A 7,457-nucleotide genomic window follows, 5' to 3' on the forward strand; every position below is an offset into this window, starting at 1 on the left:
TTTAAGTGTTCTTGTGTCTGGTTCGATTTTTCTAAGTGGCTTCCTGCCATTTCCATCTATAATCTTTTAATAAACCCTAAGTCGAGTGAAATTAAAGTCCAGTAAATTTCGATTGTTATATATATATATATATATATATATATATATATATATATATATATATATATATATATATATATATATATATATATATTGTTATGATTTGGGGATTTAGAATATAGTTAAAAGTCTACCCAGATCCCAACAGGCAACAACAATAAAAAAACAAAGACAATCGGACTATAAAAGGGTAGACAAAGGATGCAAGTTTTTGTTGTGTATAATAAAGTACCATAAATTCCTTAACAAAATATTCAGCTTTCTATAATTTACCCTTAACCATACTTAACCTAAACATTAACAGTATATACATATTTGTACAACATACAACAATTTTGAAGCAAGTGGACGCGGGGAGGCAATATAGGATAACAAATACTTAAGTGCGGAGCTGAGATGGCTGACGAGTAAGGCTGAATATTGTAGAAGACGGTAGGTAGTCACTGTGCCGTAGGTTACCAGGATAGGTGATCCTGTGGTCACTTCCCAGAGTGAACTGAACTCTCATCGAACTGGAGCTGACGAAGAAGACTTGGAGGAGGTGACGCAACAACCAGGATATGGAGAAGGGAAACCCCGGAGTGGTAACTAAGAGTAGTCAAAATCGGGTTTCGTTCCTAGATGGCGTTGCTCGTGGTGCTGGGTAGGTAGATCAGGACAATAGATGGCGGGGTTCGTAACAATATATATATATATATATATATATATATATATATATATATATATATATATATATATATATATATATATATATGTATGTATGTATGTATGTATGTATGTATGTATATTATAACCTATTTAACTCTTCTCAATAAATGCAAGGATGTTGCCCCGTGAGAGTTACCGTGGGCCTCCATGTGCCCAGGTGGGATGGTCAAAGTATTAAACTATAAGTGTGTCAAATGAGGAGTGACTGAACCACATGTAATTTAAAGTTTTTGAAATATGTAGTTAAATTAAACACGATTTTTCATATAGTTATGCGAATGAAGAGAAATAAAAGATATAGATGGGGTGTGGTGGAATCATCTTGGTCTGGCCACAAGAGCTGTAAACGTCATGTGGATTCACTGGGTGGTTTGGAAGTGTTTATTTCCATTCATACTTTCGTAACTACAACCTATGGTAATTTTTTCTTCGTGTTCATATATAATGAAGATAATGCAGAGTATAAAATGCCATATACAATATTTATACATAATATCATCTATATAGCCGTACTATGACTATGTTGTTCGTGCGTGTGTTGCCTCGTGATAGTTAGAGTGGGCCCCCGTCCAGAAAGGACACTGTACTAATCTCCAGCACCGACCCAGGTGGGCTAGAGAATATGGTTTCCGAGTGTACATCACATTTGTGGGCAATAGAAGATAAACACTGATCTAAAAAGGTATCTAGATGAAGGGGAATACTGCAGATGTTATGGCTAATCAAGGAGAAGGAATGAGGTAGTAGAAGACTAGAACTAAACTCGGGATGGTCAGGAAAGTAATAGTTACAGTTGGGGTTGGTGTAACCCAGTGTGTTTTCTAGAAAGGCATCAGGATCGATATGAGAGAGTTTTTTGTCGACACCATGGGTAAATGGGGTGTAACACATACGATCTAGCACATCTGATTTCTTGAGTGGACGTCGCCAAGCAGTGAGGTATCAGGGTTTGGTCTCTACATTCCAACACTTCACCTGCGGTGTTCCCCAGGGTACCAAGATGGGACTACTGTGCTTCCTCATCCTGATCAACGACGCTCTATCGGACACTCCTCACAGGTGGAAGTACGTGGATGACTGCACTGTGGGGGTTTCAGTGGACAACATCGCACCAGACTACTCATCACTCCAAGGCACCCTGGACAGGCTACAGGCATGGACTACGGAGAACTAGGTCACCATCAACCACACCAAAACCGTAGTCATGCACAACAATACCGCCACCACTCTAGTGCAAGCCCCAGCAGTCACAGTGGGTGCCCATCCTCTCCAGCTGGTGCAGTCTGCCAAACTCCTGGGTGTAACTATACACAACAAACTTGACTGGAAGGCCCCTGTAAATAACACAGTCAAGGCAGCCTCGTACCGTCTCTACATGCTACGAAGACTTAGGTCACTTGGGACACCCACGCCAGAGCTGAGGACCATCTACAATGCCTTTATTCTCCCCAAACTAACGTATGCGTCACCAGCCTGGTCGTCTTCTCTCAACTCCACCCAACAACGTCAGCTAGAGAAGGTACAGAAAAGGACCTGCAGAATCATGCTCGGCGCAGAACACTCCGGCTACACCAACGCTCTCTCCACCCTGGAAATGCCATCCCTCAGTGACCTCCACCACCAAGCACTGGAAAGGTTTGGCCGTGGACTACTGCACCACCCTCGTCATCGCCACCTCCTGCCACCTGCAACCCCCCACCCACCTCGCACAGTCCGCCACTACAACAAAATTCAGCCCATAAGAGCCCGCACCGATAGATATAAGAACAGCACCATCCCATCTATTGTTAAAATAATAAACAACTGATTTATGTACTGTACAGCCTTGTAAATGTATTCAATGCATATTATATCATTATGTCTAAATCAAATGTAAGTCTGTATATTTTCAGCCACCGGCTGCAACTCTATTAATAAACCGTTTATTATTATTATTATTATTATTATTATTATTACACAAGCATCATCATTGTTGGAACATTGATACTGATTAAGGAACAGTAAAAACTTGGGGTCACTGAGGTGTGAAAAGGGAAGATCTACGAAAATTATAATAGTGGGGGGGGAGGTAACGTACTCACAAGTGCTACAACCAACAGAATTAGGATGACCGGTACTGTTGAGGGTGATTCCCAGATGGAGTGGGAGGTACGCCTGTCACTCGGTTTTGAGTGTTGCTGGTTTCCACCACAGAGGGTAGACGAGTAGTATTCGGGTTGGCCGACAGGGGGGGAAACTCCTCAGGTGATAGCGATAGTGGCTGGTTCCCCCTCAGTGGGGAGGGGATTCTAGAGGGGCTTGGGGGGTTGGTACAGCGGGTGGGTGTCCACTTGCCCGATCCCTCACAGCAAGGGTTTCATGACTGAACATCACGTCTTTCCCTTGTTTCCTGGCTTAATTCTTTAAATTGGTCCATTTGCTGTAGACGGGCTTTAGTCATACCTGGGCAGAGATCCTCGTTGACGAAGATAGTGTTGCGTTTCAGTTTACTGCATTGATAAAACACTTTGTCACAGTCAGAGGGGGATGAGAATTTTGTTATGATGTTGCGGGGGTGGGAGGGGTTGGGTGTCCCGACGCGTTGAACACGGTCAAACTTTACTTTAGGAAGTTTAAAATGTTCATTCAGCAGGTGTGAAATTTTGCGTTGGGATGACTCCCAGTTCTCGTGGATATCTTCAGGGACTCTGGCAATCCTGAGGTTGTTTCGCCGCCCTATGTCATCCACATAATCCACCCGGTCTGCTGTTGTCGTTAGTTCCGTTTTGAGCTTGGAATTCTCCTCACTCAGCTGTTGAACTTGGGTCTTGAGTGTTCGGTTCTCTTTTGCTTCAACGTTGGACTTCCATTATCACATCAGCCAGCTGTTGTTTCGTGAAATTTGAATGTTTGATACTAGCAGCTAACTTACACATATTGGAGCTAGTGAGGGCTGAGTAGCTGGCAGTAGGTCGTCTGCACACTGAAGTTTAGTAATGGAAGTGGCCAACACCTTTGTTCCTGCCTGGAGTTGACTTATGTTGAAAAGTTCCTTCATATGATACCGGATATCCACCAGCCCCGCCAGCTAAATGGGACTGGCATGAGTAAGGAAGGCAGCTAAAAAATGGAAAAAAGAGTTGGTGCCAGTGCACACCCTCTTTTTACCCCCAATTAGATGGGGAAAACTCAGATTGGGTGCCATTATGCAAGACACTGCCCTTCATGCCATCGTGGAGTTGCATCGCAATGGTGATGAATTTTGGTGGGCAGGCAAAACAACTGAGGGTTTCTTTGTTGACCGAGTCGAAGGCCTTAGTAAGGTCGATGAAAGCCATGTACAAGTCACCACACTTTTCTCTGCACTTTTACTGTATCTGGCGGACAGCTTAGATCATGTCAGTGGTGACAGGTGATGGTCTAACGCCATAATGAGATTCTGGGAGGAAGTTGCCACAATCTGACTGGTCTCTCTTGTTATTATGAATATTGATGATGGAGGTATCTTTAAGAACTTGGGAGATCCTCCTGTTCCCATATATTTTCCATGAGTGAGTGGAGACGGCTGGTAAGCAGAAGTCCTCCTGCTTTATATACCTCGGCTGGGATTCTATCAGGCCCTGTGACTGTTATTTTTTATCTGTTTAATGGCTACTTCTGGCTGCTGGGTAGTCAAGACTTCCACTTCAGTGTTTCTGTTAAGCATCAAATGGTAGTGCTCTTTCCAGCGCTGACAGATGCCTTCTTTGTCTTTAATTAGGGAGTTAATGTCAAATGAGCGGAGGGGGGCTGCACCATGAGTAATTGGGCCATAAACTGTTTTAGTGGAGTTGAAAAATTCATGCATCTTGTATTGATCTGCAAATTTTTGCAATTCACATGTTACATTTTTCCACCATTCGTTCTTTAGATTGCGAAATTCGTGCTGTGCCGCCGCTTTCTTCTCATGGAAGGCATCAGCTTTGAATCGAGACTGAGGGTTGTTCTGCCAGTCAATTAAAGCAGCATATTTAACATCGACGAGTACGTTGATTTCCCAGTCATTTTAATCAAACCAGTCTTGGTGGATGTGGGCTGCTTTTTGTTGGGTTGTTTATCATCTCATCCTCGAGCTGCTCTCTGAAAACATGAACTATTGCATGATCCTCCAGTCACTTGGTGTTAAAACCCCTTCTGGAGGCTTGTTACTTTCGCCATTTTGGGGCGACGTGAAGGAGAGTTTGGCTCTAACAATAGTCTGAGCTACGATGGCTCGGGATGGTGAGGATATCTCCACAATCTTTTTCTTTGACAATGATGTAGTCAATGAGATGCGACTGTTTGGATCATGGATGTTACCGAGAACCCTTGAACTTGTCTGCCTGCTTAAACAAGGTGTTGGTGATAGTGAGTTTGTGTTCAGCACACTTGCTGAGGAGGAGTAGGCCGTAGGGATTACATTTGCCCACTTCGTTTCTCCCTATGGATCCTTGCCATAAGACAGCATCTCTGCCAACTCTGGCATTGAGGTCACTTATGAGCACAACCTTATCTTCTCTGTGAAAAGAGGATAACACTCTTCCAAGGTCGGTGTAAAAGACCTTAATGTCATTCTCTTTATCCAGTGTTGGGGCATATGCACTGATGAAGAAGGCATGACGTGAGTGATTCACTGGGACTCGGAGCATCACGAGGCTCTTGACCCCAATAAGCATTTCAATTAACCTACGTGAGATGGATTGGCGAATGGCAAAGCCAACTCCATAAATGTAGTTTTTCTCCACAGTATGCTTACCCTTCTAGAAGACGGTAAAGCTGGACCCCGTTCTGTGAGTCAACCCTCGTCTGGGAGCTGGGACTCACTAATGGCTGCTCTGTCGATGTTATACCTCGACTCTTCTTTCAGGATTCCCATGTGTACCAGTATTCAAAAGGGACCTGACATTCCATGTGGCAACCATAAGAGGTTATATAGTTTGTTTTTGCTTTGGTCTGTGATTATGATTATGTTTTCGACTGTATTAGGATGACATTAATGGGTGCAATTGCCAAGTTAGGTTGGGTTTTTAGGCAGGATATGTTTAGGGCACCGTTTCAAGCCCCCTCCCCATGTGGGTGAGCAGTGTGGCTCTTGGAATGGGCTACTGTCTACCGCCTTTCATTTCGCAAACTATCAAGTTTGGTACCTATGCTGCAGCGCCCCAATAACTGGTCGGCAGAGGATTTGATTCTTTAACGCCAAGCTTTAACTACCAAACTGTAATACATAGGATATACTCACATGAAAACATAAGGCCAATACTGACTACTGACTCCACCATCAGTGTGCCATAAGATCAATAAGAACATCTTGGACCATCAACGAATTTTCCCTCAGAAATCCCAGTTAGTCAACACCCTAGGCTGGGAGTTCCTGTGTCAAGAGGGGGAACCTGTCTCGGAGGAGGTGAACATGACGGTGAAGCTACCCGAAGGAAGTAAACATGAAGGTGTAGCTACCTGAAGGAAGTGAACATGAAGGCGATGCTACCTGAAGGAAGGGACCATGACGGTGAAGCTGCCTGAAGGAAGTGAATATGAAGGTGAGGCTCCCTGAAGGAAGTGAACATGAAGGTGAAGCAACCTGAAAGAACATGAAGGTGAAACTACCTGAAGGAAGTGAACATGAAGGTGAAGTAGGTGAAAATGGTGGTGAAGCTGCCTGAAATAACTTAAGCTTTCAAAAAAAAGTGAGGCAGAATAAAAAAATAATACTCATGTTTCATATGATCTAAGACTGAGTCACTTAATCCTACTTTCACCTACTTAAGGCTACTTCACCTCTTGCCTCACCTACTCCAGGCTACTTCACCTCTTGTCTTACCTACTCCAGGCTAATTCACGTTTTGCCTCCACAACTACAAGCTGTTTGACCTCTTGCCTTACCTACTCCAGGCTACTTCACCTTTAACCTCATCTACTCCAGGCTACTTCACCTGTCGATTCACTTATTCCAGGCTACTTCACCTCTGGCCTCACCTACTCCAGAATAACTCCCCTCTTGCCTTACCTACTCCAACCTACTTTACCTATGCAGGTTCCCCAGGTGACGGTGGTACTTCCGGATTTGTGTGTTGACAAACTGGGATTTCCGGGGAATAACAGTGGCCTCGTGAAAGGTGTTTATTGATCACCTAACGTGCAGTTAATTTGTGTGTGTGTGTGTGCGCGCGCAGGGTGGTGTAATGCGTCTAGTGTGGTAGTATTATGTTAATGTTAAGGTGCAAGCACTGCTTGCTTCCTCTCGCTTTCAGCTACCAGCAAACAGGGAAGCAACTTGCATAAGTCCTCTGATGCCAGTGCACAGCCTCTTCACCATCAAAACTTCTGCTGTGTCTCCTTGTGGCAACACACGGTAACTCGGAGTAGAAGTGGACCCCAGAGGGGGTTCATAAGGCCACAGGCATGTGGACACGTCCTGGCACTTACCAATCACTGCCCCGCTGCCTTGCAGATTAACCTTGGTAGGTATTAGGCTACAGGAGTAAACCCCAAACGAAAAACCTGCGGTGGAGCCCCGCATCGGGCACACATGCTTATAGAACTCCAACAAGACCCCAATGGCGGTACAGGTGGTAGAGGTGACCAACATGGAACCCAACGACTACACCGACGGATGAATATAGCAAACTAGGCTATCGGCAGTCCATTGC

This window comes from Homarus americanus, unplaced genomic scaffold, assembly GCF_018991925.1.
Source record: "Homarus americanus isolate GMGI-L3 unplaced genomic scaffold, GMGI_Hamer_2.0 scaffold36734, whole genome shotgun sequence".
NCBI lineage: Eukaryota > Metazoa > Arthropoda > Malacostraca > Decapoda > Nephropidae > Homarus > Homarus americanus.